The sequence below is a fragment of the Microtus ochrogaster genome, linkage group LG2, assembly GCF_000317375.1.
Source record: "Microtus ochrogaster isolate Prairie Vole_2 linkage group LG2, MicOch1.0, whole genome shotgun sequence".
Lineage (NCBI taxonomy): Eukaryota > Metazoa > Chordata > Mammalia > Rodentia > Cricetidae > Microtus > Microtus ochrogaster.
In genome coordinates this window covers 959848-967784 of record NC_022028.1, presented here as the reverse complement: position 1 = coordinate 967784, position 7937 = coordinate 959848, and the positions used below count along the sequence as shown (strand labels likewise).

Sequence of the window (7937 nt, the reverse complement as noted above, 5' to 3'; positions counted from 1 at the left end):
CCCATTGCCATTGTTCTTGAGTTCTCAGTAGTTCTCATTGTCAACTATGTTCAGCAAGTCCGGTTTTATCCCATGCTTTTTCAGACCCGAGGCAGCTGATAACATAAGGGAAATTTGCCTAGTATGTCTTTATACTAAGCTCACATAACACTAAGCTCACATAACACTGCTTATACTTGACTTGGTTCAAGTACAGGGAACAGGTTGGACATCAAATAGTTGGTTTTTTTCACAGGACCGATGTGTCTAGCCCATAGGACTCAAGGACCCAGTTATCTGAGTGACAAGTATATCGAGGAAGGCCATTGACTGAGGTAGTGAGTTTTTATGTACATGAAGTGTAAAGTAGCAGTACTCAAAATGTGACTGCATGTTTAGGTTACACCATAGCTGCACTTGACCATTTATGGTAATGGTGCTATCCTCCCTCAACTGCCACCCATTCTGGGTAACAGCACCAATCTCTTCCTGCAAAGACTCACTGGGTATTGTAGAGTCCATTGCTTTGGGTAGAGAAGTTTTTAGGTCGTCCAGTTGTATAATAGAGCAACCCAGCATGGAGACCCTGATTGTGAACACAATTCAAAAGATGATTCCTCCACTTTAAATGCTCACGTTTAGGTTGGGCACTGTTGGAGATACACGGGGTAGCAGCCTATCTAAGCATCTCAGGAGGTTTGGCTTGTGATCACTGGGCCACTTTGGCATTGGGTGTTGGGTAGATGGGAGGCAGAAGTGGTTCTATGGAGAGTGGACCCAGACTTCATCGGGCAGCTTGGCAATTGCGAAAGGCTCTCTCAAATTGCTCTGCACAAAAGATTCTCCAGGTTAGGTTTCAAGGTTTTGAGTTTTGGAGGTTAATACCAAAGATTATGCTAATGACAGTTAGTGAAGGACTTACTCTTCCTCCCAAGACCACTTTTTAAAGAACAAGCTTAACGATCTCCTAACATTATTATCGATAACATACACGTGGAATCTCTTGTCAATGTGTTAATGACTTGTGTGCTTTTCAGCTCTCATTGGGCAGAAGTCAGAGCATAGAGGCTAGCCTGGACTACATGGAGAAACTGCCTCAAAATATCTATGCATTTAGCATATACTGTAAATGCTTACTACAAAGTTAACTTGGGGGAAAAAATATCCTGCAGATTTATACTTTTAGACAGTCTCACTTTATAGTTGTAGGTTAGCTTCAAACTCATGGCAATCCTTCTGCCACCGTGTTGGGATTATAGATATGAGCCACCACCCCCAGGAAGCCAATTTTCCTTTTTAAGCCTTTATTTTCTAAAGTCAATGAATTTCTTAAGGGATTTTTAATGTGCTTTCTTTTCACTGTCGGGCCTTTATTTAATATGCTAGGTTATATAAGGCCAGCCCCTGCAGAATTTCTGACTCTGGTGTCTAGTCACCAGCTGTAATCACACCACTCTGGGGACAAAAGTGAGCAGTTCACTGACCATTCCTGGCCAGTCTGGGCTACATGGAGTTAGACTCCATATCAGAAAAGAGAACCAATTGGATGTGGTAGGCATGTGTCTGGTGTTCAGGACGACAGGCCCTCTCGCTTATAATAAAGCAGTTGGCAGCTGGACAATTGTGAATCCCAGTTCTGAGTGGCAAAGCAACTCTCATCTGAGGAACCAGGCCAACAACTAGAAGCTCTGGGCAATGACATCTGTAGGAACTACACCTGTGCCCTGCCGCTCCATGACTGGTCCTTACAACCCGCAAAGCCACAGCTTGCTTCGGTGACCCTCAGATGGCCCACGGAAGCATGCAGTGCCAGATAGGGACAATAGTCAGGCTAGCTCAAAGTAGTGGATGTCCCCAGAAAACTGAAGTTAATGCATTTAGAAAGGAGTCCACACCAGGCTGTGGCCTGTTCATCTGCACCCTCAGATCTCCCTCCCCCATAGATCCTGAAGTGTCCTGAGCTCAGGCCTACAAAGTAGCCTCTTTGCTCCTATACCAATGTCTTAAAGATCAAAAATCTTAATTTTTTCATTTCACATACCAACCTCAGTCCCCTCTCCCTCTTCTCCTCCCCTCCTCCCCCTCCCATTCCTACCCCTGTTCCTTTCTTAGGGGTAAGACTTCCCTTGGAGTTAATCAGTCTGGCAAGCCAAGTTGAGGTAGTACCAGGCTCCTCCTGTATCAAGTCTGAGCACAGTATCCCATCATAGGGAATGGGCTCTAAAAAGCCAGTTCACTTACACAGGATAAGTGCTGGTCCCCCTGCCAGGAGCACCACAAACAAAGCCATAGCCACACAACTGTCGCCCACATGCAGAGGGCCTACTTTGGCCCTGTGCAAGTTCCCCAGGTGACACAAGAGTCTGAGCTCTCGCTAGCTCAGGTCAGCTGTCTCTGGTTTTCCCCATCATGATTTTAACCCCACCCCCAGCTCCTCCCTCTCCATCTGAACTCCAGGAGCTCAGCCCAGTGATTGGCAGTGAATCACTGCATTTGCTTCCATCAGTTACTAGATGTAGGTTGTAGGATGATAATTAAGGGTAGCCACTAATCTGATTACAAGGGCAGGTCAGTTCAGATACTTTCTCTACTATCACCAGGAGTCTTAGCTGGGGTCATCCTTGTAGATTCCTGGGAATTTTGCTTACCACCAGGTTCTAGGATAACAATTAGTAGTCACTAATCTGATTACAAGGGCAGGTCCGTTCAGGTATAGTTTCCACTATTGCCAGGAGTCTTAGCTGGGGTCATCCTGTAGATTCCTGGGAATTTTGCTTACCACCAGGTGCTAGGATGACAATTAGAGTAGTCACTAATCTGATTACAAGGGCAGGTCAGTTCAGATATTTTCTCCACTATCACCAGGAGTCTTAGCTGGGCTCATCCTTGTAGATTCCTGGGAATTTTGCTTTGCACCAGGTTTCCTTTCTAACTCCACAATCCTGTACCAAGATCTTTCATTGATGTATCCCTCTCCCAACGAAACCATCTCGATCCCTCGGGTTCCTATCTGCATCTCCTCCCTTCTATGTCCCTCTCCGTTTACTCAGGAGATCTATTTCCCCTTCTTGGGGTCCTCCATGTGTGCCCCTCTCAGGTCACCCTTTTTACCTAGCTCCTCTGGGATTGTGGGATGTAGCATGGTTATCCCTTTGGTTTTTGTCTAATATCCTGTGAGTGACAAAAAATGGCCCAGGAGAAGGGCTCAGTGACATCATGATCTAGAGAGGTATCTAATCCACAAAGTTCTTTAATGAATAACTATTCATGGATGGCAGCTGTACCCGAAAATTTTCTGGCTTGATCGAGATGTACAGTGGCCTTATTCGGGTCATTCTGTTTTCAAAATAAAGGAAGTCAGCCTTCAGACACAAGGTCATCAGAGGGGACAGCCCTCATGCATGATTCTTTTAGGCTCCTTAGGAGTATGGAGTTAATATTTTCCAGAACCTTCAGTGAGATGACTTGAGCTGTCCTGAAGCAGGAGTCAAATGGGGCAAGGGGACTGCAAGGCGTCTTCATGTGTCCTCAGCTGAAGAGAGCTAAAATCAAGTGTGGGAATAGGAGCCACGGCTGGTCGCTAAGGGACCTGCATTGAGTGTTTTCCTTACGGCTGTTTTAAGACCTCTTTGCCCTTGAGTCAGCCCAGAGCCTTGTCTTGGGCAAGACTGAGGAGAGAGCTCTCCTGGGGAGAATGGCTTATACCCTGGGAGGGAATTCTGGAGATCTAGTTGGCCACCCTTGAGCAGAGAAGATAACCTGCAGAGCCAGCCTGACCTGCAGCTGTGGCGCCTTCATCCTCCTGTCCTGTGGATCGGATATTCTCTGCTCTCAGCTTTTCCTGAGCTCCAGCTCTCCCTGGAAATTGCAGTGACTTGGGTTCTGAGTGCAGATTCAACACAAGAGCCAAAACAAATCCAGATCCAACAGGGACCAGAGGGCTGCGAGGTGACAGGGTCAGCAAATGTCGCAAGCCAGCACATGTGGTTCTGAGTCAAAAGCAGGCTACAGGTCAGGGGACAGGTACTGCTTTTGGTCCCTTGAGTGGGACTGGCTCAGTAGCCTGGGCCTTGGTGGGGGGCAGTGGCTCAGCATAAACTGGAAACAGGTAAACCGCAGATCTTCTGTGGGAATTAGAAGTCAGCGGGTGTGGATTCATCGCTTCTGAACCTGATGAGAGGGACTTGGATGAAAATGCTGAGGTTCAAGCACTTCAGGTTTTAGGGTCAGTCACAGGAGATGTACAATGGATCAAGGACAGTTTGCTTAAGAATAGAAATTCCTTTTCTCGTGTTACTTTCCTAATTCTATCCTGTGTTCAGAGAGCTAAAGGGCTGGAGCTCACCTACAGGCTTCCTGCATCTGGCTGTCTCCAGATCTGACCTTTAGGCTGGCATGTGGGCCTTAGTAAAACTGTTTGTTTCCATAGTGTTGAATGGAAAGAGCTTTCACCCTAGCTGTTTATCTAGTTGTGATCAAAAAGTAAGATTAATAATCAGTGGGTTAAATCTAAGGCCCAGTATGTGGGGTCTTGGTAGCTGAGCTGGTTGGTCCAGGAACTAGGACAGACCCAGCCCACTGTAACTCCTCTATCTGATACCCTGCTGGAGTGCAGGAAGGGACTGGTCCTGTATCCCATGACTGGGGATAACCAGATATTCAAGAGGAGCTTAGGTGAAGAACTCAGGATGAGGGTGTGCCAGAAGCTTGAAATGGGCCAGCGAGACATTGTATGAACAATTTGGGTAGGGCTTATTGGACCAAAGGGCATACTTGGGTGACACCCTGAAGCCCCAATGCTATATAGGATCAATGAAGACATATGGGAAGCAGAGGGGGTGAGGTTGTTGCTAGTCATTGTAAATGAGTTGTGAGGGGATTTCCCTTGGATGTTTCAGTGGTGACAGGATAGTGTCTCAGGAATCAGTAGGATCGGGATGCATGATGTGGAACTGTCTAATAATTGTTAAAATAGTGAAAAGAATTCTCATTTTGTGCAAGGACAGGATGTCTTCATGTTGTAGTGGATACTACCAAATACAGCATGTCTTTGTTTTACAGGGAGATGAGGCTCATTTGATCTTCAGTGAACATAGCTGGGGTGTGTCTGAAGCCTAGGAAGTCAACCCTTAGATGATTCATCTGAGGTTTGTTCTAGAAAAATGTACTTTTACCTCAGGGAAGGTGAAGTTAAGTAGCCAAGATACGTAGGATCCCCAAATATGCTGTTGGATGGTCTGCCCACTTCCTGGGGAGTGGTTGGGGGGCTCTGGACATGGAAAGGCCTCCCCTTAAAGAGCTGACTGTTGAAGAGCTGCTCAGACATTTCAACAGAACCTCCTGCAAGGGTTATCACTGAACACCAGGAGTCAAATACGAAGTAGCAATGCAGAAGTATGTCCCAAATGGGGCCACAACTCCACATGAGGCCATTGTGCAAATCCAGTGTTGGTGCTCAGTCCTCAGCTCCAAAGCCAATGATCTGAGGGGCAAGTATAGGAACTATTAGGGGAGGGATGATCTACAGATACCACAAACTGTGACCTCTATAGAAATTTCTAGGAGAAGCTCAGCCCACCCTTTGGGAAACTTGCTCACCTGAATCATGATCTGTTCCATGTTGTAGGGAAGAATGATTTTGGGCACACTGCCCACCCTTTCCTAGACCTAATTTTCCTTACCACTGGTTATATGCTCCACCAGGTCCTGTGAAGGGCAGGTAACGAGACTGGTAATGTGGCAGAGCTCATGGTAGAGAAATCATAGTTGGGAATATGAGAGTGTTTGGGAATATGGTGAGATGCTGGTTCCCAATCTCCTTGTAAGTGTTCATGGGGGCCATTAAGCATGCCTGTAAGAAGTCCTCCAAGGCAAATGGAGGTGTGTAGTCTTTCTTAGATGTAGTAGGGGGAGTGGGCTGTGTCCTGCCTGGCTAGCTTAGCCCCGAAATAATTACACAAATTGTATTAATTAAATTGCTGCCTGACCCATTGTCTCTAGCCTCTTATTGGCTAATTCTCACATCTTAATTCAACCTATTTCTAATAAACTGTATGTCACCACGAGGTCGTGGCTTACTGGGAAAGGTTCCTAACCAGCGTCAGTCCCAGGCTGGAGAATCATGGCATCTGCCACACTTCCCTTCTTCCCAGCATCCTGTTCTGTCTACTCCACCCACCTAAGGGCTGTCCCATCGAAAGGCCAAGGCAGCTTCTTTATTCAACCAATGAAATTGACACAAATACAGAAGGACCTCCATACACCACTTAGAGACCATGGTTGAGGCGTAGGCTCCAGATGGGAAGTGTGAAGAACCTGCCATTCCTTCCTCTGCATCCACTGAGGCGGAGCCTATCTGCTGTTAGTGGAGTCAACCCTGCTGTCTTCTGTCTACTTGAACAACTGTTAATGCCTAGAATTCTGTCCTTTCTTGGATGATTGCTCAGGCTAAGACCTTCAGTGTTAATGCTGTGGATGTGATGGTGAGGCACTGCCTTGTTCTACAGGAGGAGGTGTGGATAAAGGATGACAAAGCATGAGTTACTTCAAACTCACTGTCCATTCTCAGAACTCAGACACTATAATCAGATGCTAGGAGATGCTTTCCAGCCATGTCGCATTCATAAAACAATAGCCCAGCAGCCTGACTCCTCCTCTGCCTGATATCTGGTCCCCGAGTGGAGAGTTGGATAGTCTCCAAGTATATTATCAAAGCCGAAAGCATTAATAATGGTGGCATCGAGGGCTGGAGAGCACTCAGCCACTGGTTAAAAGCAGTTGCTACTCTAGAAAAGGATCTGGTCTCAGCACCAGCACCTAGATTTTTCCTTACAATAGTAACTCCTGCTCAGTGGATAAGGTGTCCTGGCCTTGGTATAGTGGCAGGGTGGTCCTCAAATCCCATTTTGGTTCTGATCCCATAGCTGGGAACAGTCTCGTCAGATCAAAGATGGTCTTAGCACTTTGACTTGTCACAAGCTGCCCATTGTCCAGAGCTGGTCCAACTGGCTAGGAGTTATCCTCTGCATTCTGATTTTGTTAGTGGATAGAAATAGTCATAGAACTCAGGATATCAAATAGAATGTGTGACATGTGGGAAAATACAACTCAATGACGTCACTGGACAGAGGCAGAGCAGGGTCAGATGGGTAGGAAAGAACTTCTGTATTCACTCTGGGCACATGGGCCTTAATGCTCCTCGTGTTCATCTCTATGGGAGCCCTTCAATCATTTCTTATATACTGTTTGGAACATTTTTCTTTAAGGTCTTATATGTAGACATGTGTCTGGGGACAGGCATCTGACCTGAGAGGCCAGAGATTTCGGGTCCACCTAGAACTCAAGCTGTAGGGTGTATAAGCCATATGCTATAGGAACCAGGATCCTACCTTGGGTCCTCTAAGAGTACTGTGTTCTGTGATCTTTTGAGACACCATCTACTCCTGATGAAGGAGATTCCTCATGTAGAAATGATCTCAGAACTGGCCATTGGCTATTCCTAATTCTCCTCTCCGGGATTATGGATGTGGTTCTGAGTCCTAATGTCCTAATCACAAATGTTCTTGGCCCTGACCAGCCCATTTCTTGAAGATATCAAGTCCTCTTACTCACATCTATGACAGCTCTTATTCCAGAGACTCCCCAGTATCCTTAGGACTCAGTCTTGTCTCCTCAGAGCCCTGGAGATGCCCTCGCCATCTTCTCACTTGAGTCTTGGTTGAAGGCCTTCACACTGAGATGGGTGGAGCTGGAGGAAGGTACAGGCAAGATGGGGAGATTTCTAAAGACTCAAGAGTGTCATGGCAGGGACTGGAAAGATGGCTCAGAGGTTAAGAGCACGGGCTGCTCTTCCAGAGGTCCTGAGTTTAATTCCCAGCAACCACATGGTAGCTCAGAACCATCTGTACTGAGATCTGGCACCCCAGAATGTTGTATACATAATAAATAAATCTTTAAAG

The 7937-nt window shown here is 46.5% G+C and overlaps 1 pseudogene; it reads right to left on the bottom strand.

The window, feature by feature from the left end:
- The window catches only part of LOC101987898, a 7295-nt pseudogene extending 1697 nt beyond the window's left edge, over window positions 1-5598 (bottom strand).
- Window positions 5599-7937: the final 2339 nt, after the last annotated feature.